General features: G+C 41.2%; 1 long non-coding RNA gene across 1 annotated transcript in view; it reads left to right on the forward strand.

Moving 5' to 3' along the window:
• Positions 1–1,486: 1,486 nt before the first annotated feature.
• Positions 1,487–25,875, forward strand: part of LOC133366208 (uncharacterized) — a 33,245-nt gene continuing 8,856 nt past the window's right edge. The window contains exon 1 of the long non-coding RNA XR_009758364.1: positions 1,487–1,529. This is a non-coding gene — a long non-coding RNA (uncharacterized LOC133366208). The remainder of the gene's footprint in view (positions 1,530–25,875) is intronic.

Here is a 25,875-nt window from a genome sequence, read left to right on the forward strand (position 1 = left end):
CCAGAGAGCTTCGGCTATGGGGCGGTATATAAATTTAATTAATAATAATAATAATAATAATAATAATAATAATAATTACAATTATGCAAAAAGGCTTAAGCCCAGAACAGACGAGAGAGGTATATAATACGTATGCAGAAATAAAGAAAGGAGAGGAAAGGGAGAAACAAGAAATAAATGAAGCAATGAATATGCAAATTTGAAGTGGAACTATTAGCTCCAAAGGGAAGAATGTGGAAGAAACAAAAACTAGGCCTTAACTTTGATTCAGATTTGTGAGTGCAAAGAATAATGGTTAGAATGTTTCCGTTTAACGTACTAAGAGGGAATGCCAAAAAGATGTTCTGAGAATAATGCTGATGCAAGTAGAACAAACATGAGAAGGGTAAACATGTTAAGAAAGCATTGGCAAGCTGCGTGCATGTAACCCTTAGACTTTAAACTGCTGATAAGCGCATCCCCTAATTAATGTTTAATTTTCTGTATTCTATGTGAAGGACAGTAACACATGTCAAGCTGACATACTAAAATGATAACATACTGTAATTTGGGTTATGTGTGCTTTAACGAACTCTATAAATGTATGCTGTAAAAATAAACAGGCAGAGAGCTTTGGGCTTTGTGGTGTTTCCATGTCAGTCTGACGTTCTCTCCAAACAGTTGTTTGAACTTTGCTCATAAAATAAAGGTGCCTCTAATGGGTCTGATCTAAAAACAACATGAAGCTTTATTTTCTTCCACAATGTCCTTTCACAATAGTTGACCTTTGTTTTTATTGTATTTTTAATGTTTTTATTGTATGGTTATAGTTTTGTTTTGTTTTTAACTATGTCTTAATGTTTGATGATTTTAACAAAATGAAAATGAAATCGACTGCCTTCAAGTCGATTCCGACTTATGGCGACCCTATAAATAGGGTTTTCATGGTAAGCGGTATTCAGAAGGGGTTTGCCATTGCCTTCCTCTGAGGCTGAAAGTCAGTGACTGGCCTGAGGTCACCCAGTGAGTTTCATGGCTTTGTGGGGATTTGAACCCTGGTCTCATTGGTCGATATACAAATATATTTATAAATGATAAATAAATAAAGTTTCTAAAAGTCCAGTGGGACTCACTCCCAAGTTATACATATTATAGATAACATAACATCGACAAGTTTCTAGGAGCTCCTGCTATGGTACCATCCATCAGTATGTCTGCACTGATGTGAGATGCTAGTTCAAACTCTTATTAAAACTATGTTTACAATTTACACTACCACAGATGTCACACTCCATCACAGTTAGCTTCAAAGAGAAAGGGGGAAGAATGCTTTTGGTAGATTGGAAGAGGAACAGGAGTACAAAAGCCTGCAGCAACATCCTGATCTCCTAAACAAACCTCTGAGTTTGGTAATGGTGCAATCTATGTCAAAGACCTTAGATAACATTAACATTAGCTAAATGAACTAGAAAAGAGCTGACTTCCTATGTGAAGTTCAAACACCAGACAGACAGAGAAGCCACTGAAGAGGAATAGCCTGTTCTTCACATGTAAGTTATCATTTGAAGTTGATTGCTTGGTTCATGCAAAGAGAAAAGCTATACAACTCATAACTTGCAGCAATATTTTTACTAGTTAACATGGAGACTTAGAAAGGAAATTCACCAGGAGTGATTCAGTGTCAAATCATTTGTGTACAAATACTTCAGCTTCAATACTTAAATACACAGTACAGAACAGCAGCTTGAAAAGCGGGAGGTGGAGCCAGAGGCAAAATTTGGCAGAGCAAGAAATGTGAATTTTATCTTTGTACAGTGGGCTAGTTTGTACATACATTCTGATATCCCTCTCTTTTATCCATTTTCAACTTTCTCTGTTACTGAAACATTGGAGCAAAATATCTCAAACTGTCTAAAGGTTACGGAGTGGCATCATCTGCTTTTGACATCTACATATAAAGGAGATTTAAAAACAACAAAAACGTGTGACACACAAAAATTCCAAGTTGACTCAAAATAGTATATGAGAAGCTATAATGTGTGAGTAAGCCTTTAGAATGGAGCCTTAGAACAGAGCTAAAGGTGAATGACTGGCTACGAAGGTGGTGCCATGAGAGATTTAAATTCTGCAGCCATGGGTTACACTTCCTGGAAGATGGACTACTGCCAAATGATGGGTTGCATCTCACAAGGACAGGGAAGAACGTTTTTGGCCACAGCATGGAGAACTTCATCAGGAAGGCTTTAAACTGAATCCTAAGGGGAAGGGAGATGTAAACTTGGAGGTAAAGATTGATGAAGACTTATGCACAGTAACAGGAACTGAGAGAAGAGCTCCAATGGGGCCCAATAATAGTCTTCATAAAAAGGTAGGAAGGAAGCCAGGCCATATATCACAGGGTCTTCGATACTAATGCCTAGAATACGGCTTGACAGGTATAAATGAAACTTGGTGGGATGACTCATGATTGGGATACAACAATTGAAGGATATAACCCATTCAAAACGAACAGAAGGAATAGAAAGGGAGGTGGAGTCTCACTATATGTTAAAAATATACAGGGTATATCCCTGCACAGAAATACAGGAGGATGATCTTGCTAATCCCACCTGTTTACCTGGATTAAAATAAATGGGGCAAGGAATAAAAGGACATGGTGGTTGGCGTCTACTACCAACCACTCAGTCAAGGAGAAGAGGACGATGAAACTTTTCAATAGCAAATTGCCAATGTTTCAAGGAGGCTTAATGTAGTAGTAATCGGGGACTTCAAATTCACCGTTATCTCTTGGGAGACAAATTTGGCCAAACATGCTCCCTCCAAGAAATTCCTGACTAGTTTTGCTGATAACTTTCTCCTACATAAAGTGGAGGAAGGAACTAGAGGATCAGTTATCCTTGACCTGATTCTAACCAATAGAGATGATTTGGTGGATGAAGTGGCAGTTATGGAAACTCTGGGGGAAACTGACGATATACTTGAGTTCTTGATTTTAAACAGAACAGCCATATGCATAACCAAAATTTCAGGAAAGCTGATTTTAATACACTCATAACAATGATAAGAAAGGTCTCACGGCAAGCAATCCTAATGAGAAAAGGAGTCCAAGATAGGTGGGAGTTTCTAAAAAAGGAAATTCAAAAGGCACAATTGCAAACAATTCCAACAAGGAAAAACGTGGAAGACAGCAGAAGACAACAATGTGGCTTCACAAATAGCTTAGAGATGACCTGGGGAGAAAAAGGACACACAGGAAGTGGAAGGAAGGCCACCCCACAAAGGAAGAGTACAGACAGGTAGCACAGAATTGCAGGGATGGTGTCATAGAATCATAGAATGGTAGAGTTGGAAGGACCTATAAGGCCATCAAGTCCAACCCCCTGCGCAATGCAGGAATCCAAATCAAAGCATTCCTGACAGATGGCTGTCCAGCTGCCTCTTGAATGCCTCCAGTGTCGGAGAGCCTACTACCTCTCTAGTTAATTGGTTCCATTGTCATATGGCTCTAACAGTTAGGAACTTTTTCCTGATGTCCAGTCGAAATCTGACTTCCTGCAACTTGAATAAGCAGAGGGTGACTAGCATCCAAAAGAGAATTCAAAAACAGGGTCAAAGACCAAGATGCTGGAAAATAGGAACTTTTTAATCTTTAATAAAACCCACCGCGTTTCAGCCTGTTATCTACAGGCCTTCATCAGGGGTAATAGCTTATAAGATTATAAGACAAGCAAATCGCTTTCTGTACTGTGCCAATATCAAATGTACTCAATGTACATTGAATTCCTGCAACTTGAGCCCATTATTCCGTGTCCTGCAGTCTGGGATGATCAAGAAGAGATCCCGGCCCTCCTCTATGTGACAACCTTTCATGTACTTGAAGGGTGCTATCATATCTCCCCTCAGTCTTCTCTTCTCCAGGCTAAACATGCCCCGTTCTTTCAGTCTCTCCTCATAGGGCTTGGTTTCTAGTCCCTTGATCATCCTTTTGTTGCCCTCCTCTGAACCTGTTCCAGTTTATCTGCATCCTTCTTGAAGTGTGGAGACCAGAACTGGACGCAGTACTCAATATGAGGCCTAACCAGTGCTGAATAGAGGGGAACTAGTACTTCACGCAATTTGGAAACTATACTTCTGTTAATGCAGCCTAATATAGTGTTTGCCTTTTTTGTAGCCACATCACACTGTTGGCTCATATTCAAAGACAATTCCAAGATCATTCTCACATGTTGTATGGCTGAGCCAAGTATCCCCCATCTTATAACTGTGCATTTAGTTTCTTTTTCCTAAGTGTAGAACTTTGCATTTATCCCTGTTGAATTTCATTCTGTTGGTTTCAGCCCAATGCTCCAGCCTATCAAGGTCCTTTTGAATTTTGTTTCTGTCTTCCATGGTGTTAGCTCTGTCCCCCAATTTTGTATTATCTTCAAATTTGATAAGCATGCTCTGTACCTCCTCATCCAAGTCATTAATAAAAATGTTGAAGAGCACTGGGCCCAGGACTGAGCCCTGTGGTACCCCACTCGTTACTTCTGCCCAGTTTGAGAAGGAACCATTGATAAGCACTCTTTGAGTACGATTCTGGAGCCAACTGTGGATCCATCTAATAGTTGTTTCATCCAGCCCACATTTAGCTAGCTTGCTAATCAGAATATCATGGGGCCGTTTGTCAAAAGCTTTGCTGAAGTCAAGATATATTATGTCCACAGCATTCCCACAGTCTACAAGGGAGATTACCCGATCAAAACATGAGATAAAATTAGTTTGGCAGGATTTGTTCTTCATAAATCTATGTTGACTCCTAGAAATCACTGCATTGTTTTCAAGGTGCTTACAGATTGACTGCTTTATAATCTGCTCCAGAATTTTTCCAGGGATTGATGTTAGGCTGACTAGTCTGTAGTTCCCCAGTTCCTCCTTTTTTCCCTTTTTGAAGACAGGAACAACATTAGCTCTCCTCCAGTCATCCGGCACTTCACCAGTCCTCCACAATTTTGCAAAGATAATAGATAGCAGTTCTGAGAGTTCTTCAGCCAGTTCCTTCAATACTCTATGATGCAGTTTATTGGGCACTGCCAATTTGAACTCATTCAAAGTGATTAGGTATTCCTTGACCATTTGTCAATCAATCTCAAGCTCCAATCCTGACCCTTCTACTTCATGTTTCCCGGGAGGGTCATAGACCCTTTTTTGGGAGAAGACTTAGCCAAAGTAGGAATTGAGCACTTCTGCCTTTTCTTTGTCATCTGTTATCATTTTGCCATCCTCATTGAGCAGCTGTGCCACCATTTCTTTTCTCTGTCTTTTACTGTGGACATACCTGAAGAAAGCTTTTTTATTGCTTTTAGCATCCCTCGCTAACCTCAGCTCATTCTCAGCTTTAGCCTTCCTGACACCATCCCTGCAATTCTGTGATACCTGCCTGTACTCTTCCTTTATGGCCTGGCCTTCTTTCCACTTCCTGTATGTGTCCTTTTTTGTTTTCAGGTCATCTCTAAGCTTTTTGTGAAGCCACATTGGCTTCTTCTGCTGTTTCCCCCCTTTTTTCCTTGTTGGAATTGCTTGCCATTGCGCTTTTAGAATTTCCTTTTTTAGAAACTTCCACCCATCTTGGACTCCTTTTCTCATTAGGGTGGCTTGCCATAGAACCATACTTACAATTGTTCTGAGTTTATTGAAATCAGCTTTCCTGAAGTCCAGGGTGCACGTATGGCTACTCTCAGCTTTTGCTTCTCTTAATATCAAGAATTCAAGTATGGTGTAGTCACTTTCCCCCAGAGTTCCCGTAACTGCCACTTCATCCATCAAATCATCTCTATTGGTTAGAATCAAGTTCAGGATAGCTGATCCTCTGGTTGCTTCCTCCACTTTCTGTAGGAGGAAGTTATCCCCAACACAACTCAGAAATTTCTTGGAGGGGCCATGTTTGGCAGAATTTGTCTCTCAACAGATATTGGGATAATTGAAGTCCCCCATTACTACTACATCATGACCCTCAAAACATTAGTAGACTCCAAGCACCACATTCCTTTTATTACTTGCCCCATTAATTTAAATCCAGATACTCTCGGTGGAGCTACTAAGCTCATCCTGAATTTCTGTGCAGGGATATATTTTTTTAACATATAGCATGACTCCACCTCCCTTTTTATTCCTTCTGTTCTTTTTGAACAAGTTATATCCTTCAATTGCTGTATTCCAGTCATGGGAGTCAGCCCACCAAGTTTCAGTTATACCTATCAATTCGTAATTACCCTCTTGTATTAAGAATTCAAGTTTGTCCTGCTTGTTTCCCATGCTCTGTGCATTTGTATACAGTGTCAGGAAGGCTAAAGGTGAGAATGAGCTGAGGTTGACGAGGGATGCTGTTTTGCCAACAGGCAAAAAAAAAATCAAGAGATTCCAGAGACAATGAGCGCACAAGTGGGGGGAAGAATTACAATGCTTTGATTGAGAGCTGTTGGTGTTTCATTACAGGCAAGGCACTTAAACAAATAAAAGCAGTACTTGAGTACAGTAATCTTATGTCTCCTTTCTGTTATCCAGGAGCCCCAGATAAGAACAACAGAGAGATTCCAGTTGGCCACCTGCTTACACAGCACTGCACCAATCCTGATCTGTGTTGAAGCCCCTGAGCAGGAGTTAGGGACCCTTATTTATACCCAAAAGAGCCCTGGACCTGGGTACAGGTTTGCACCTGTGACTTTAACTAGCTATACCTGTGGGGATGTTTTTTTTAATTTGGGTCTCACACATCTGCCTTTGTTTATCGATTTTGTTGGTCAGTTTCCTTGCTTTATAGCAGCTTGATTCATTGCAGCTATCTTTGAAGGCCAAGTTCCCAGCGCTTAGCAGTGCATGTGAAAATATCCTTCCTAATGATCTATTGGCATCTATTTTTGCCAATTAAGAGCCTCTCGTACCTCATCTGTGTTACATAAACAAAGCTTCTCAGACTTATGCTCTATACAAGCAGGGTGAGAAAGGAAGCAACAAATCTACCTGGCTGGGATGCAGGAGCATGGGGCATGGGAATTGAGCATGCCATCCTTCACCTCTTCATACATTGACATGTCTTGTGGTCATTTTCCCATACAGATGCTAAAAGCAACAAAAAAATCTTTCTTCAGGTACATCCATAGTAAAACACAGAGAAAAGAAATGGTGGTTCAGCTACTCAATGAGGATAGCTAACTGATAACAGATGACAAAGTAAAGGCAGAAGTGCTCAATTCCTACTTTGGCTCAGTCATCTTCTAAAAGAGGGTCTATGACCCTCCTGGTAAATGTGAAGTTGAAAGGGCAGCAATGCAGCTTGAAATTGATAGACAAATGATCAGGGAATAACTAAATGAGTTCAGATCTCCAGGGTACAATGAACTGCACGCACGAGTAATGAAGGAAAGACTGCTGATTATCTTAGCAAAATCATGGAGAATGGGTGAAGTGCTGGATGACTGGAGGACGGCTAATGTTATCCCTATCTTCAAAAAGAACAAAAAGGAGGAACTTGGGTACTACAGATCAGTCAACCTGACATCAATCCTGGGAAAATTCTGGAGCAGATTATAAAGCGGACAGTCTGGAAGGACCTTGAAAACAAGGCAGTGCTTACTAAAAGCCAACATGGATTTTTCAAGAACAAATCTTGCCAAACAAATCTTATCTTGTTTTTGATTGGGTAACCTTCCTGGTAGACTGTGGGAATGCTGTGGATATAGTACATCTCGACTTCAGCAAAGCTTTTGACAAAGTACCTTAAGCTAGCTAAATGTGGGCTGGTTGGAACAACTATCAGGTGGACCCACAGCTGGCTACAAAATCATACTCAATGAGTGCTTATCAATGGTTCCTTTTCAAACGATGGGAGGTAATGAATGGGGTACCACAGGACATGTTTCTGGGGCCCAGTGCTCTCAACATTTTTATGAATTACTTGGGTGAGGAGGGAAATGGAATGCTTATCAAATTTGCAGATGAGACAAAATTGGGAGGGATAGCTAATACCCCAGAAGACAGAAACAAAAGTTGAAATGATCTTGATAAGCTGGAGCATTGGGCTGAAAACAACACAATGAAATTTAACAGGGATAAATGCAAGGTTCTACACCTCGGAAAAGAAACCAAATGCACAGTTATAAGATGCGGGATGCTTGGCTCAGCAATACTACATGCGAGAAGGATCTTGGGATTGTTGTTTATCACAAACTGAAGATGAGCCAACAGTGTGATGTGGCTGCAAAAAAGACAAATGCTATTTTAGGCTGCATTAACAGATGTATAATTTCCAGATCACGTGAAGTACTAATTCCCCTCTATTTGGCAATGGTTAGGCCTCATGTTGAGTACTGCATCCAGTTCTGGACACCGCACTTCAAGAAGGGTGCAGACAAATTGGAACAGGTTCAGAGGATGGCAACAAGGATGATCAGGGGACTGGAAACAAAGCCCTATGAAAGAACTGGGCATGTTTAACCTTGAGAAGAGAAGACTGAGGGAGATACGATAGCACTCTTCAAGTACTTGAAAGGTTGCCACACTGAGAAAGGCCAGGATCTCTTCTCGATCATCCCAGAGTGCAGGACATGGAATAATGGGCTCAAGTTACATGGAGACAGGTTTTGACTAACCATCAGGAAAAACGTCCTAACTGTTAGAGCAGTACAGCAATGGAACCAATTACCTAGGCAGGTGGTGGGCTCTCCAACACTGGATGCATTCAAGAAGCAGCTGGACAGCCACCTGTCAGGTGTGTTTTAAGTTGGATTCCTGCACTGAGCAAAGGGTTGGATGTGATGGCCTTATAGGACCCTTCAAACTCAACTATTCTATGATTCTATTATTCTAAGCATTATCAGAAACACAAAGCTGGCACTAAAATTTACAGCCTTATGTCAAGATCCTTTTGTAATGTCTGGTACAACTTACCCTGTCTCCAGTCTGTCATTGCAAAGTGCCTTTTCCCACCCCTGGCAATAAGCAATGTTGTGGGATGGAAAGGTGAGAAAACAGAAAGTATAGTGAATCGGGTTATGTTGAACATAGGGTGCCATTTTTAGCAGGATCCCCATGTTTCTTACAACTCAGGCAATGCGAGGCTGCATGTGTTTAATCAGAAGCATGTCCTATGAATAGGATTTTAATGTGTTCAGGATTTTTTAAATAGTTCAGGATATGGTCTGAAGGCACATGAGGCAACCATCCTGTTGAAGCTAAATGGGTTTGGGTCTGACAACAGCTAGAATCGCCATGTACCTGGGGATCCCATCAACTTACCCTTGAGTTCCATGGTGGGAAAAAAGACAAGATATAAATAAATAAATAGTCCCAGAGTAGCAAGGTTATTTTAAATTTTAGTTATGTTACAACTTTATAATGATCAGGTTCTTTTTCCTTATGTTTGTTTTTGGCTCAGAATCACAAATATGCAATTTCAAGTACTTAGTTTCTCTGGGTTTTTTTGTTATTTTATTCCTAATGCTTCTCATCTGCCACCCGGTAAAGGTCAGAGAAATATTAATGTACTTCTGAAGCAAGAGGACCAAAAAGCTTAGCTTTCAACATAACTTAAGTGTGTGCTGATGCAAATTGCAAAAAATCAGTGGCCTGTATCTTCTCAGAGAATTATTTCATAATGAATATACCAAGTGAAAGAGAAATGTCTCTTGGATAAACAATACATAGAAACAAATGAATGGATGAAAATGAGATGGTATAAGGAGGATCTTAGTCCCTGGTTCTGACATCATAAAAATGAATCTGGAGAAAATAATGTGTTTAAAGAGGAAAGGAAAGCATATATTAATCAATGGGTTTCAGTCTATTCTTTTGAGTCTATAAGACATTTTTCCTGAAAAAGAAATTATTAGAAGCTGAAACATGGTGAAACAGGTAAGAGGATTTGCAGAGACCCATCCACCTTGGGACTATTCCAGAGTCAGCAGTTCAACAATTGCTAGATTTAAATTTATGGAGAACACTGACAGAGAAACCCACACTCCAGTTGCATATAGAAAATAAATTCTGGAAAAACAACAGGAATTTTGTTCCACTCTGACAAAGTATTGAAATTCATTAAGATCTGTGGATTTAATAAGCACAGCCTTGGAGCTCTTGGTTTTTATTCTTGTTTTGATATTATAATTACCAGTGAGGTGTCAGTACTTATATCTTGATAAAAGTGCCACGGGTGCCAGCACAAAATGGCTACCATGGACAGCAAAAAAATAAGTGTTAGTACTCCGTACCAGTGAGTGCTATCACAAAAAAGTCCTGAAAAAAGATAATAATTTAATTTAATTTATTACCCGTCCTTCACCATAAGGTTCCAAGGCAGGTCACAACAATTTAAAATATAACATGAACAACAGTTTATAATAAATAAGTCACAATAATATGGTGGGTCCTAAAATTCAATTTGAAATAAAATATTTTGTCTTCCATTTGCTTCACCACATTCCCTAATCATGTTCATCTAGTACACATAACCTGGAGCACAATTAATGTGATTTAAAAGCACCAACAAAACCCCAAGCCTCCTTTGCAGTCATTTTCATATTTTTTGCTGACAGACTTGCTTGTGGGACTATTAAATAATTTAGCCAAGCAGTCACCCCAATCAAAGTGGGTTTTTTCCAGTTAATTAACAGATCAGATATCAGTGAGAAAGCATATAATTATATTAGCCACAAACAGCTTAACACAGTAAATAAGCTGGTATTTAAACAGCTGAAATGCCAATGTTCTCTGCATGTACATTCTAAGCACTGAAGGCTTAAAGGGATTTCAATGTAAAAATGAAAATTACTGAAAGAAATGGGAGCACAATACATGGCCCCAACTAAAAAGTCAGTTCAGACAGATACTCCCCTCTAGTGCTCCTCACTAGGGTTGCCAGGTTCAATCCCTGATCCTGTATATTTAGGAGAAAAGAAAGTCAGCCAAGTGCAAATGTTCTTGCAACCCTGTAATGGGAAAAACCACAAGGTGGAATTCTCCCTCCCCCTGCACAACTTTTAAAGATACAAAAGACCTCTTGGAGGCTGGGTCTGGCAACCAAGAGGTCTGGGCATGTTTACCCAGGAGAAGAGAAGACTGAGGGGAGATATGATAGCACTCTTCAAGTACATGAAATGTTGTCACATAGAGGAGGGCCGGGATCTCTTCTCGATCGCCCCAGAGTGCAGGACACGGAATAATGGGCTCAAGTTTCAGGAAGCCAGATTTTGACTGGACATCAGGAAAAAGTTCCTAACTGTTAGAGCCATATGACAATGGAACCAATTAGCTAGAGAGGTAGTGGGCTCTCCGACACTGGAGGCCTTCAAGAGGCAGCTGGACAGCCATCTGTCAGGAATGCTTTGATTTGGATTCTTGCATTGAGCAGGGGGTTGGACTTGATGGCCTTATAGACCCCTTCCAACTCTACTATTCTATGATCTTTCTAAATTTGCACCTATTCAAATTTTGAGATGCAGTTCTCCAATCACACAATGTTTTAAAAATGCTTATATTAGGGAGAAGTGTGCATAAAAATGAATATATGAATGAAAATAACATGCAAGATTGGATTTTATGACAAAAAATTGCTTGCAAAAATGTGTATGTTAAGCAAAACTACATACATAAATGTATTTATTTGGAGAAATTCATACTAAAGTGCTGGAGAATTTTCATGAGATTTTTTTTAAAAAAATGCGAATTGCTGCAGTAATGTGGACAACTGAATTTAAGATAGAAAAAAGATAGAATTTAAGAGAAAACATACTGACAGATCTTTCCATCCCTACTCAGAAGTGAATTTCATTGAGCTCAATGTGTAATGCAGACAGGCCACAGTCTTACCCTTTTAATACTTTATGAGAACATTATGTTGTAATATAAAAGTTGTAATATTCTTCCAAGTGTCACTTTAGCTTTGACCTGGCTTCACCCCTAACAATTAATACTAATTAATGGGCAGCTAATGCAGCAGACCACCTCTGAATACCTCTTACCACGAAACCCCTGTGAACAGAGTATCCAAACTGCAACACAGATGCTCTTGGAGGTTGCTGATTCATAGGGTTGCCATAAGTCGTAATCGACTTGAAGGCACATAACAACAACAATGCACTTCATCACAATTTGGATGGGCAGCTCATACCCACCTACAGACTGGAAGGAGGGGCACATCCAAAGGGAAAAATATGCGTGTGCCAAGAGACATGAAAAGGAAACTGTTTTTGAGTTTTGGAGCTGGCTAAATAGATTGTCAGAGATTTCTGTTGTGCAAAAGCAGCAGTGGGTATTCTGGATTGCTAATGTTTCTGTCTGTTTTAGTACAGCCTGCTCTGTGCTTCTTTCTGCACCCAATACTACCGCCTCAATTGTAGATCTGTTAATAATAGCATAATGTAAATAACATATCTTTTTAAAAACCTCCATTCCTTTGTAAAGGCATCTTCTCCAAAAGGGAACAAACCTTTGAAATACATGTAGAATCATAGAATCATAGAATCCTAGAGTTGGAAGGGGCCTTGTAGGCCATCGAGTCCAACCCCCTGCTCACAGCAGGAAATCCACAGCTAGAGCATCTCCCACAGATAGCTGTCCAGCCTCTGGCTTTAAGACATCCAGCGAAGGGGATCCCACCACCTCCCTAGGCAGTCAGTTCCATTGCCGAACTGCCCTTACTGTCAAGAAGTTCCTTCTAATGTCCAATCTGAATCTACGCTCCTGCAACTTAAAACCTTTAGACCTAGTCCTACCCTCTGGGGCAGCAGAGAACAAATCTGTACCCTCCTCTATGTGACAGCCCTTCAGGTACTTAAAGAGTGCAATCATGTCACCCATCAGCCTTCTCTTCACCAGACTGAACATGTTCTCCATATCGGCATGGTGCCCATTTAAAAATAATCAGAAATGGTCATCAAAAAAGGATCATAAGCTTGTGCTTCTTCTATCCATACTGAACTACAAAATGTAAAGTGAGAATCAGCCTAGTCTCTCTGCTTTCATTTTAAACGAAAAATTAGGTTCTAGCAATTCAGACCGCAAAGACAAGAAAAAAACACAGGTAGTTCCTGATAAAATATGGCACAAAAGTGACAGAGGACAGAGGGTTGGTTGCCCTATCAGCCAGCTCTCTGATCTCCGGATGTTGCTTTTAAATGCCAGATCGGTACATAATAAGACCTCCCTCATCCATGATGTAATTGTGGAGGAGGCCGCCGATTTGGCATGTATAACTGAGACCTGGGTGGGTGAGCAGGGAGGAGTCAGTCTCTCCCAGCTGTGCCCACCGGGGTACATGGTTCAGCATCATGGTAGATCTGAGGGCCGGGGAGGGGGGTTGCTGTGGTCTATAGGAGTTCCATCTCTCTCTCCAAGCACCATGTCCATGTCACCACTGGTCTGGAGTGTTTGCACCTTATGTTGGGTCAGGGGGACAGATTGGGGATTCTGTCGGTGTACCGCCCACCCCGCTGCCCAACAGACTCCCTAACTGAGCTGGCGGAGGTGGTCTCGGATGTTCTGCTGAGATCCCCTAGACTGTTGATGCTGGGGGATGTCAACATTCATGCTGAGGCCGTCTTATCTGGGGCGGCTCAGGACTTCATGGTTTCCATGACAACCATGGGGCTGTCCCAATACGCTACTGGCCCAACGCATGTGGCAGGACATACTCTAGACCTGATTTTTGCGACTGGACATGGAGATGGTGATCTGCATGTAGGGAATCTTACATCAATCCCTTTGTCATGGACAGATCACCGCTTGTTGAAGTTTAGACTTACAGCGGCTTTTCCCCTCTGCAAGGGTGGGGGACCTATTAAGATGGTTCGTCCCCGGAGACTAATGAATCCGGATGGTTTTCAAAAGGCTCTGGGGAGTTTTCTGGCTGATAGGGCTGGCGCTCCTGTCGAAACCCTGGTCGAATTGTGGAATACTGAAATGACCCGGGCAGCTGACATGATCACTCCTGCGCGCCCTCTCCTATGTAGAGCTCATACAGCTCCATGGTATACTCCAGAGCTGAGAGTGATGAAACAGCATAGGAGACGGCTTGAGTGCAGATGGAGGCGGACTCCTGACGGATGCAACTATGCTCTGGTAAGTGCCTATACCAAGTTGTATTTTGGAGCAGTACAGGCAGCAAAAAAACAATATTTTGTTGCCACTATTGAATCTTCTATCTGCCGTCCAGCGGAGCTTTTTCAAATTGTCAGAGGGTTATTACATTCTACCCCTAGAGACATGATAGAATCATCCGAAGCACGCTGTAATGAATTTGCTAGGCACTTCCAGGATAAAGTTTCTTGCATCCGTCAGGACTTGGACTCCAATGTTTTAGCAGTTGAATCAAATGAGGTATCCGGAGCACAGCCTGGTCATGATTTTTTGGATGAGTTTCAATTGGTGCAGCTTGAGGACGTTGACAAGGTGCTTGGACGGGTGTGAGCAACCACTTCTGTGTTGGATCCTTGCCCTTCTTGGCTAATAAAAGCTAGCAGAGATAGTACCACCAGATGGGCCAGGGAAGTGATTAATGCCTCACTGCAAGAGGGAGTGGTCCCTGGCTGCCTGAAGGCGGCAGTAGTGAGACCACTTTTGAAGAAATCTTCCCTGGACCCAGAAAACCTTAACAATTACAGGCCAGTAGCAAACGTTCCATTCTTGGGCAAGGTCCTTGAAAGAGTGGTTGCGGACCAGCTCCAGACACTCTTGGATGAGACCGATTATCTGGATCCATTTCAATCGGGTTTCAGGCCCGGTTTTGGCACGGAGACGGCCTTGGTCGCCCTGTATGATGACCTCTGTCGAGAGAAAGACAGGGGGAGTGTAAATCTGTTGGTTCTCCTTGACCTCTCAGCGGCTTTCGATACCATCAACCATGGTATTCTTCTGGGGAGACTTGCAGATTTGGGAGTTGGAGGTACTGCTTGGCAGTGGTTCTGTTCCTACCTGGTGGGTCGTCTCCAGAAGCTAGTGCTTGGGGAGCATTGCTCGGCACCCTGGGCTCTCCAATATGGAGTTCCGCAGGGGTCAGTTCGGTCCCCCATGCTCTTTAACATCTATATGAAGCCGCTGGGTGCCGTCATCAGGAGTTTTGGAGTGCGTTGCCACCAGTATGCTGATGACACGCAGCTCTACTTCTTTTCATCCTGTTCAGGTGAGGCTGTCAAGGTGCTGTCAAGGTGCCTGGCTGTGATAATGGACTGGATGAGAGCAAATAAATTGAAGCTCAATCCAGACAAGACTGAGACGCTGTTAATATGTGGTTCTTCTGCCCAGATGGTGGATGTTCAACCTGTTCTGGATGGGGTTGCACTCCCCCTGAAGGAGCAGGTTCGTAGCTTGGGAGTTCTTTTAGAACCATCCCTGTCACTGGAGGCCCAGGTAGCCTTGGTGGCACGGAGTGCTTTCTACCAGCTTTGGCTGGTGGCCCAGCTGCGTCCCTATCTGGACAGGGAAAACCTTGCTTCGGTTGTTCATGCTCTGGTAACCTCTAAATTGGACTACTGCAATGCACTCTACATGGGGCTGCCCTTGAAGACGGTTCGGAAACTACAGCTCGTGCAGAATGCAGCGGCCAGACTGATAACTGGGACCAGGCGGTCCGAACATATAACACCAATTCTGGCCCGCTTGCACTGGTTACCTATATGTTTCCGGGCTTGATTCAAGGTGCTGGTTTTAACCTATAAAGCCTTGCACGGCACGGGGCCACAATACCTGATGGAACGTCTCTCCCGATACGAACCTACCCGTACACTCGTACACTTCGCTCAACATCGAAGGCCCTCCTCCGGGTGCCTACTCAGAGAGAAGCCCGGAAGGTGACAACAAGAAAAAGGGCCTTCTCAGTGGTGGCCCCCGAACTATGGAATATTCTTCCTGATGAGGTACGCCTGGCACCAACACTACTATCTTTTCGGCGCCAGGTAAAGACCTTCCTCTTCTCCCAGGCAGTTTAAATTTTAGTTTTTTAGCTTTTAGTATTTAGTATTTTAGTATTTTAGCTTTTAATATTTAATATGCATTTGTATGTGTATACATATGCTTTAATTTTTGATATCATTACTGTATGTTTAAAGTGCGTGATATGTGGTTTTAATTGTATATCAGATGTTTTACTTGTTGTAAACCGCCCAGAGAGCTTCAGCTATGGGGCGGTATATAAATTGAATAAATAAATAAATATAAATAAAGCTTCATCTGATAATGAAATGTGGCTGCTCAAATTACATAACTGAATTAAATTGATTATACTGCATACTGCCAGCAATTATATCAAATTGGGACTCACATGGCTTACCTGTAGAACCTGCTACTGTTTGGACACAGTACTGAAGAAATAAAATTAACAAAAAGGCATTTCTGAGCATGTGGAGAATGTTTTTTCCTTTAGCACTAACAAACCATACCTCACTCCCAAATATCTGAGTTTGGAGGCAGAGCTACCAGTCAAGGGATATCATAGAATCATAGAATAGTAGAGTTGGAAGGGGCCTATAAGGCCATAAAGTCCAACCCCCTGCTCAGTGCAGGAATCCAAATCATCATCATCATCATCATCAGTCTTTATTACGGTCAAAGACCAGCCAGAGTATACAAAGCACAAGATATACATCAAAAACAGTTTCCCATCGATACCTTTAAAATATAGCTTTAAAATTTATGGCCTCGTATTATACTAAAAAGAAATAACAGTTAGAGGGGCTGTTAACTCAAAGTTTGATTTTCAGTAATTTCTTTAAAGTAGAGTCTATTATGAGAAATTAGATGGTACTAAAAACTTTCTAGAGCGAATTGCTGCTGCAGAAAAACTGGCCACCTTTGATGTAACCTGTCCGATCTTATCCGCTAGAAGATAATCTACTATCATTTTTTCATCATTAAAGGGAATTTGGTTCAGAATCGGAACTAACTGATGACCAGATCGTTTTAAATTGTATTTGCTGTGTTTTTATTTGATGTACACTGCCTAGAGAGCTTGCTATGGGCGGTATAGAAATGGAATTAAATAAATAAATAATAAATAAAAGCGTATTACGCAAATCATGATAAAAAGGGCAATGGAGTAATACATGAGTGACCGATTCTACTACATCAGCACCACACGGACAAACTCATTCAGAGTAGTCAATTTTTTTATACCGGCCCTGTAAGAGGGCTGATGGGAGTACATTAAACTTTGCTAGTGTAAAAGCCCTCCTGAGTCTAGGGACGGTCAAATTAGATAAATACCGGGGCAGAGAGGATGATTTTAGATTGTATCCTGGGTTAGGGACAGATGTCGCCTGCATTAGATGATTTTGGAGTCCTATGTCATATATTCTCTGTCGGATCTGTGATTTAGCTTTTATAAAGCTCCATGACAGTATTATCGGTATGGAAAACCCTAGAGAGGCTATTTTGTCTATTACAGATTTTAACCATTTAGAACAAAAAGCATCTGTTAGAATAAGAGGGGTAAGGCCCACGGGCATAAACAGCATTTTCAACCATAGGTTAATCTTGGCTAACCAGATGCGGGCTTCCAATGTTATGAGACCAGCTTCCAAGCATATAATAGAGTTTGAAACACAAGTAGGGGTGCCAAAAAGTGCCCTTAAAATTTTTGTCTGTATTTTTTCATATGGGGCCAAGTTAGTAAAAATGCCAACTTGAGCTCCATATAAAAGTTGAGGGATTACTTTAGTTTCAAAAATCTGAATTGCTGAAGGGACATGTTGACCGCCCTTGTTATAATAAAGAGAGAGAAGGGCCTTGGTGGTTTTATGGGCATTTGAGACAGCATAGTTTGTTTGATGCTGCCAGGAACCTGAAGTATGAAATATCATTCCCAGATATTTAAAAAGTAGGACCTGTTCTATGGGGTGGCAAACAATCGGCCAAAGGTGTTTTAACCTTCTTCTAGAGAAAACTACGACTTTTGATTTATCATAATTGATTTCCAATAGCTCTTTTTTGGAATAATTGGCTAGCCCCCTTAGCAAACGCCTCAAGCCAATCTGGGAATATGAAAGAAGGGCCACGTCATCAGCATATAAGAGTATTGGAATCGGTCTCGCAGCCAGACTGGGATAGTGTGAACCTAGAGGTGACAGATAGCTAACCAGGGAATTTATATATATATTAAATAGTGCAGGCGCTAGGATGCAGCCCTGTTTAACGCCTTTGAGCGTGGGGATGGCTTTTGTTAAATGACCAGCTCTATCACATCTAACTCACAGGTAAGTAGATTTATATAAACATTGTATCAAAGCTAGTAAGCGCCTGTCAATGTTGGTGGTCTCCAGCTTATCCCAGAGCTTACATCTCGATATAGAGTCGAAAGCTGCTTTAAAGTCAATAAATGCAGCGTAAAGAGCACCGTTGGAAGGTTTGGTGTATTTTTCTATTAGATGATTTAAAAGAAGTCCATGGTCGGTTGTAGCGCATCCAGCTCTGAATCCTGCCTGTTCTGCCACAAGGATATTTTCTTGTTCCAGCCAAGATGTAAGTTTATCGTTTAAATGGGTGGCATAGATTTTACTAATAATGTTCAATAAGCTAATTGGTCAGTAATTGGCTGGGTCAGCTCTGGAGCCTTTTTTAAAAATTGGTATTATTATCGCCAAGCCCCAGTCACTTGGGATGGTAATATTCGAGTTGATACAAGTAAATAGGGCGGCTAATACCGGAGCCCACCAGTCCACATTGGATTTGAAGAGTTCAGCTGGGATACAGTCTGAACCAGGTGCTTTTCCTGCTTTTAGTCTCGCTATAAGGCAGACGATTTCCTTTGGAGTGACTGGTGGCCACTCCGGGAGACCTTGGCTGTGTAGTTCAATGAATTTATTACAAGGCTGTGCTCCAGAAAAAGCTTTGTATAATGATCTTCCCAAGTGTTTACCGAGATATGATAATCCAGGGTGATGGAAGAGTGAGGCCAACCTTTATCGACCATTTTCCAGAAAGAAAATGCATCTTTTTCTCTGGATGCTTTCAGTAAACGTTGCCAATCTTCTGTTTGAGCCAAGGACTTTTTGGCTTTTATTAGATTGTATCGTCTCTTCTCCTCCAGCATCTGGTGAAATAAGGCAGGAGAGTTTGTATCTCTGTACGCTCTATACTTTTCAATAAGAAGTTTTTTCTGGGCAACGCAGTCACAATCAAACCATGATTTGGACTGCAAAATGGATCGGCGGGAGATGGATTTTGGACTGCTAATTAAACTTTTTTGCAGGACTTGTATCAGTTGTTGAAATGTATCAAGAGGCGAGTCAGTAGAATGCGTGGCTATGAGTTTGTTTCGAAATGAGGAACAGCGTTCAGAGTTTAGCAAGCTCTTTATATCGGCGTCCAGTTGAAGAGACCATTTAGTCCGAATAGCACACCTTTCAAATTTGGCAACAGAGGTTAGTCCTTGCTCTGCAAAAATAGACTTATTGCCACAGGACAATAAAAGAGCAAGTGGTAGATGGTCGCTTTTGGGACGCGCTTCCACAAAACAAGCAGAAATGGCCAGCAAAAGTTCTTGGGAGACACTAAAGTAATCAATAGTAGAAGTTCTAGGTCCAACTATAAAAGCAAATTCGCCGGGGATGTCTCCATCTATCCGCCCATTTGATATGACCATATTAAGATTGTTTAACATCTTCGTTAAATAAAGACCAGAGGGATTGGTTCCATTATCCTTTGACTGCCGTTCTGGAATGGCATTCTGGCGTGTAATTACTGGCACCGGTTCATTGTAACGGGAGTAAAGGAATTCATCAGAGGGGCCTATCCTGACATTAAAGTCACCCGCTAGGATGACCATTGCATCTGGAAAAAGAGCTGTTAGATTTTCAATATAATCTTCTAGCTTTTTTATGGTTGACTTTGCTGAGTTCTTCTGTCTGCATAATGGGAGATATACATTTATAATCAACAGCCGAGTCCAGGAGAAATTTATTATTGTTGCAATGGCCATCTCACCCAGGGTATCTAAATTAATAGAGGAGACCAGTAGCATAGTTGAGATAAGCAAACATAGACCACCTTTAGGGCGGCCACCTTTCGTACTGGGGGATGCGTGGAGAATATAAGATGTATATCCATTTAGAAGGATATCCTCACGGAGCCATGTCTCCTGTAATAAAATGATGTCAAATCTTTTTAGATAACTTAAAAATTCGGGTCAGCAAATTTATTCCGCCATCCAGAAATATTCCAGGACATAAAAGCCAGATTTGTCGCAGTGGGCTTAGGTGGCTGTCAGGCTTTGCTAAGGTGATTGGTTATCAGCATTGGTCTGTCCCTTTTATTAGGAGATGGTTTAGGAGAGGAATTGTGGTCGGAATAATGCTGTATGATAGTTGAGGTGGTTGGGTTTATCTCTGCTTTATCCAGGGTCTGTTTAACTACATTCTTCTCCCCGATAGGGCCTGGGAGATCATCTTTTATTTTGCTAGAGGGATCGATTGATGTAATTGTAGACTTTTTGGGAGGAACTGGTGAAGAAATATCTGTATCCTGTATAATTGTCATTTTGCTTTCCAATTCCCCTGGTGTTTTGGGGGTATCTCTGTCCTTGGAAGATCTTAAAGTTAAGTCAATCTCTCCTACATTGGGGTCCAAGGGAGCTTTCATTTCTTTGAAGATGTTTAACAGATGTGACTTAAGACGTTCAAATCTTATGATATCAATTTGGCTGTGAGGAGGCAACATGGCAAAAGAATTTATTACCATTTTCTCATCCTCATCAAAGGGATCCTCAGATTCATTAAAAGATTGTCTGTCGTCATGATGCACTACGTCTGTATTCCCCTTGTAGTTGTCTGGATCAATGTCTCCATGTTTGGTAGATGAATCTTCTGGGGCCAGGTCTTTATAGGCTTCCTGTTTTTCCTCCTTCTTTTCCTTCTCATAATCAATGTCTCCATGTTTAGTTGATGAATCTTCCAGGGCCTGATCGTTATAGGCCTCCTGTTTTTCCTCCTCCTTTTCCTTCCCATAATCAGCACGTGGCCTGTTACAAGGAATTAGAGCAGCTGGGGCTGCCTTGTTTTCAAGGAATCTTGATAGAGCAATTCCAAGCTTTTCAAGTAGAGCCTTGGCCTTGAGAACTCGGTTCACCACATTCCGAGTAGCAAAGGAGATCACGGCACGTGTTTTTTTCCCATCATAGTATATGTATTCTATCCGTTCAGTTTCTGGTAAAGGAATATGAGTCGAGAGATGGTTTCTAAATATTTCCTGTAGATGTAATTTGCGATTAAGTTGGGATAGAAAGCCATTAGGTTTGGGAAAGTTTGCCAACACCAGTTTAAAGGGATTCAGAACAAGGTTCCAGTTAGAGTCTTTTATAGTTTCCACTCTTGACTGTTTAATAGACTCTCTGAATTGCACATCTGGGCACATATTTTGAGGGGCGGTGTGAGGCATAGACATTGGTGAGTAGGCTATTATTGGAGGAAGCGGGGTAGATGGAGATGTGCAACTGCCATGAATTTGGGGCTTCACTCCGAGATTTGAAGAAGTTGTTATGCCAGAGCTCTTTTGGGGCGACCTTAACGCCATTTGATTGGCAGATTTTTCCAGTAGGTCAAAAAGTTTTTTGAAGTTCATTTTATTTCCCCGTGTCATCTTTAAGTTCTTTATATTTTTAGGCTTTTTCATATTTATTTTCCCACTCCTAAGGTTCTTGCATTTCTGAGGATTAGTTCTTGCCTTCTTATGTTTAAGTTTTTGTAGCTTCCTTTTGGGAGAGGGTGACTCCTCGGCACTTTGATCATGCTTTTGATGTAGTTTTACAAGAACTGTTAAAAGGTAGTTACATTCCCTCAAGAAGGACTTCATAAGATCAATATCCCTTACTAGCATGAGCAGCCAACCTGAGATCAGTGGACTGTTCCCTACTGAGTCCAGTTGGAGATAGTGTGGATGTTCTTCAATTAATGGATCTATGCCCTTCTCCACTGTTATGTTGGATTTGGTATTAGATGTATCGACCAATTCATTTTTCAGCTGGTTTTTTGGGGGGTCTAGTTGTTGTAAATTGTCAGCCACCGTCTCTTTACCACTAATTTTAATTTGGGTTGACTGTTGCTTTTGTGTGATCTCAGTCATCGCAATTTCAGCAGCCAAATTTACAGATGGGTATTCATCTGGAACAAGTTGCATGTTATCCCTGAGGGATAAGGACCAATCGAGGAGGAAATGCATATCTTGCATATCTGATAAAATACCTCCTTCATTTTCCTTCTTTGGGATCGCAGTGAGAACCTTTGTAATTTTTAATTGGCCCCTTTGGGGCTCCACTGGGGAATTTGAACTTGATGTTGGGGCTTGAGCAAAATCCTTTCTTTTTAGATCTCCAGTCACAGGCAAACTCTCAAAATTGGGGATATCTCCCAGGGTTTTCCTAGCTTTCCTTGTTAAGACCATTACTAACTTTGCCACTTCAAATTGCAATCTAGAGTAAGTCTTGGGAGATGTAGCAATATTCCAGCTCTCCTGTGAGCAGAACAAACAACTCGTTGTACTCTTTTCTTGTCAGAAAAAATATATTATGAGGCTCTAGATAGTCAGCAGATAAGCTAAAACACTAAAACGTTTTAAAAAATTAAAAGATAAGTTCAAAAATAAGTTTAATATTTAAATCGGGAATTGGTCACTCAATTCCTTCCTCTAACACTGCAAAGGAGTGCTGACAGGTTTGCCAGTCATGACGCCATCTTGTCTTCTTATTAGCTGCTGTAACACTTTACGTCTGTAAGGTTTAATCTTAGTTAAAGAACAGACTGTGGAACTGATGGCACAGAGAGGTCATGGGCTGAGGTCAGAAGCATATGTTATCTTGAAAATCCCATCAGCACTCGATAAAAAGAGGGAAGGGAAGAATTTATGCTGATAGCTTGCCTTTGGAAGTGTCTCCGGAATTCTCAGCCGCCGCAGGTTCTCCAACTGGAAATATTTCACCAAGGCAATAAACTATCTCTCCAAGTCAGCTGATAAAATGCATACCGGAGGCTAGAAGCCAAGAGTTGCAGGATTCCAGCAGTAAATTAAGTGGGGAAGCTATATTCTCAGTGAAAATATACTGAGTTTCGGCGTCAGCTCCGGCTAATACATCTTGCTAAGTCGCCATCTTTTTCCCCTCCATCGGAATCCAAATCAAAGCATTCCCGACAGATGGCTGTCCAGCTGCCTCTTGAATGCCTCCAGTGTTGGAGAGCCCACTACCTCTCTAGCTAATTGGTTCCATTGTCATGTAGCTCTAACAGTTAGGAAGTTTTTCCTTATGTCCAGTCGAAATCTGGCTTCCTGCAACTTGAGCCCATTATTTATTTATTTATTTATTACATTTATACTCTGCCTTTCTTTTCAAGAAACCCAAGGCAGCTTAAATATGCTTCCCAGGCGGTCTCTCATCCACACCTGACCCTGCTTAGCTTCAGCAGGGTGCTGGCCTTATGTGCCTTCAGATCATAGCCTTCTGGGAGGAAGGGTGGTATATAAATTTAATAAATATAAATAAAATTTAATAAATTTAATAAATAAATAAATTTAAATCCCAAGCTGAACCTCTCTTTTAGAAATTATTCACTGTATACAACTTTAACATTTCCCCAAGATTCTCTCAGTATGCTACATTAGATTATTTCCCCTGTCCATACTAGAAGATATTATAGAAGTGGTTTGAAAATTAGGCTGTTTTTCAGTGCAGACTTTGTATGTAAGAAGTGCCTGTCCTGTCTTTCATGTCTACTTCTAATTTATTTTCTGTGATGTAATGAAGCTCGGTGCTTTCACTCAGCCATTTTTGAACGGCTTTTAAAAGGAAAGGGGGGGGGAATAAAATGGAATCACATCGTATTTTTAAAAACTTTCCCAGGAAGAAAATCTGTCAACTTGCAAAAAATGTTGCATCCATCCAGGCATTTCACTTAGAGCAGTATATAATAAATTGCTTCGAGTTGGCTGAAAAATCCTTTTTTGAGCCCTTATCTTTGTGATTGGTTACCTTTGCGGCACTTTAATGGACTTCAACTCATTATATGGCTAGTCATTAAAAGCTGAAACACCCAGTACAATGGTATCTTATGTAAAGTGATCTATGAGAGCTTTATATAGGCTTACCAGTCCCAGCCTTAATTTTACTCATTCGTCTTAATTTTTTGTAATCATTTTTGTAAAGAGGGTATAATGTCAGGCATGCTTCCCTGCTACTGACAGATCCAATCTAGCAGATAATTACCATAAGGAAATTGATGCTTTAGACTGCAGGGGAGAATTTAATTTACTCCAACATCTTGCAATACAATGCATTCCAGAAGATATGAGGATTTAAGTTTTTAAGAAATATAATTTTACTATTTAACATGATAACTTGTGTTGAACACCATTAACTCATTTTTTCTTAACTGTTTGATGTCATTACTGGCTAAGTTATTTTGGCCTAGAATCCCAAAGCTTTCATTAAATGTTAAAATATCCATGAAGTCTAAAAATGAGATGCTGTATCTTCTCTACCTTTCCATTATGGACTTTGCACAGGAGCCTAGAAAAACCTATAAGGCACTCAACAATGATGCTGTATTTTGTGAATGATAAAGCTTTTCTGCAATTATGCTTGAATAGATCTCCACCACTTATCTGTTAAAAGTTCAAGTGCACCAGCTGAGGAGGGGAGAAGCATTTGCAAATATTTTAGAATGCAAGATCCTTCCCAAAAGAAAACACTGCTCCAGGCTCTTACTTCAAAGGAGGGGAGCAGTAAGCATCTTAGCTAAGCCTTGTAGTAGGAGTTCAGGACTTTCCTATATTCCTGAGAACAGGAACAAATTCTAGTGTGGCTTTTGCATTATTTTTGTTAGTCATAAAGAGTAAAAAAGAGTGGGGAGAGCACATTTCATAATACCATTGTTATGGTGGATCACTCTTGGGGTCCTCTAAATCTAATTGGCAGTAGGTTCAGGACAGACAAAAATAGTTCTACATACAATGTATAATTTATTTATGGAATTCACTTCCACAAAAGATGTGGCAATGGCAGCTGTGTTAGATGGCTCTCAGACAAAGAATTAGACATGAAGGATAGGTTATTAACATTGCTAGCCATGGATGGGCTGGACCTGAAATGGTTTTGTCCATCTGAGTACTACTGATGCAGCACCAGCACAGGTTGGATGGCAAGGAGGAGCATAACCATTATCGACCCTGTCAGTTCTTCTGGATCTCTCAGTGGATTTTCATACTATCCACCATGGTATCCTCCTCCACAGGTTCTGAGTTGAGGACATTACACTATGAGTTGAGTGTAGTGGAGGCTGGTCTGTTAGGGCTACCAGGGCACAACCCTCCCAAGAAGAATATCATGCAATATTTTTTTAAAAAACCCCCCAAAAACTCAAATCTTTCTTCTTCCACACACATTTTATATTTCTGTTTGAACACACAGAAGCTCTGCAAACACAGCTGTTAATCTACTGCTCTCTGACCAATCAGGTCTCTGCACCACTCAGCCATTCCTAATCCAAACAAAGGGCTCATCCAGACGACTGTATAATGTGTGACATGACCGCTTAGTGTTCTCATTATTTTTCGGTTGTCCTGATGACGTCGCGCACAAAAATGCTTTTTCGCATGGTTAAATCCACTTTCGCACAACCGCGAAAATTGCGATAATCTTTTTTAAAGCGTGAATCATCCGCTGTGCTTTCAGCCACTTGGATGCAATACCGCGGATTTTAGAGATGACGCTATTGCATGGGCGGTCCTTGGGCGGTCCTTGGGCGGTTCCCCATTCCCCCTCCTCTTTTCCAGCCAATCCCGTGTTTTGCACGTTTGTGCTTGTGTGGAAACTCTGCTGGAAAAGCCCGGGAAAACGTAGCCAATCCGTGCTGTTGGATATACTGTGCAGGTGCGGAAATGCAGGTTTGC

The sequence above is a fragment of the Rhineura floridana genome, chromosome 11 (genome assembly GCF_030035675.1).
Source record: "Rhineura floridana isolate rRhiFlo1 chromosome 11, rRhiFlo1.hap2, whole genome shotgun sequence".
Classification (NCBI taxonomy): Eukaryota; Metazoa; Chordata; class Lepidosauria; order Squamata; family Rhineuridae; genus Rhineura; species Rhineura floridana.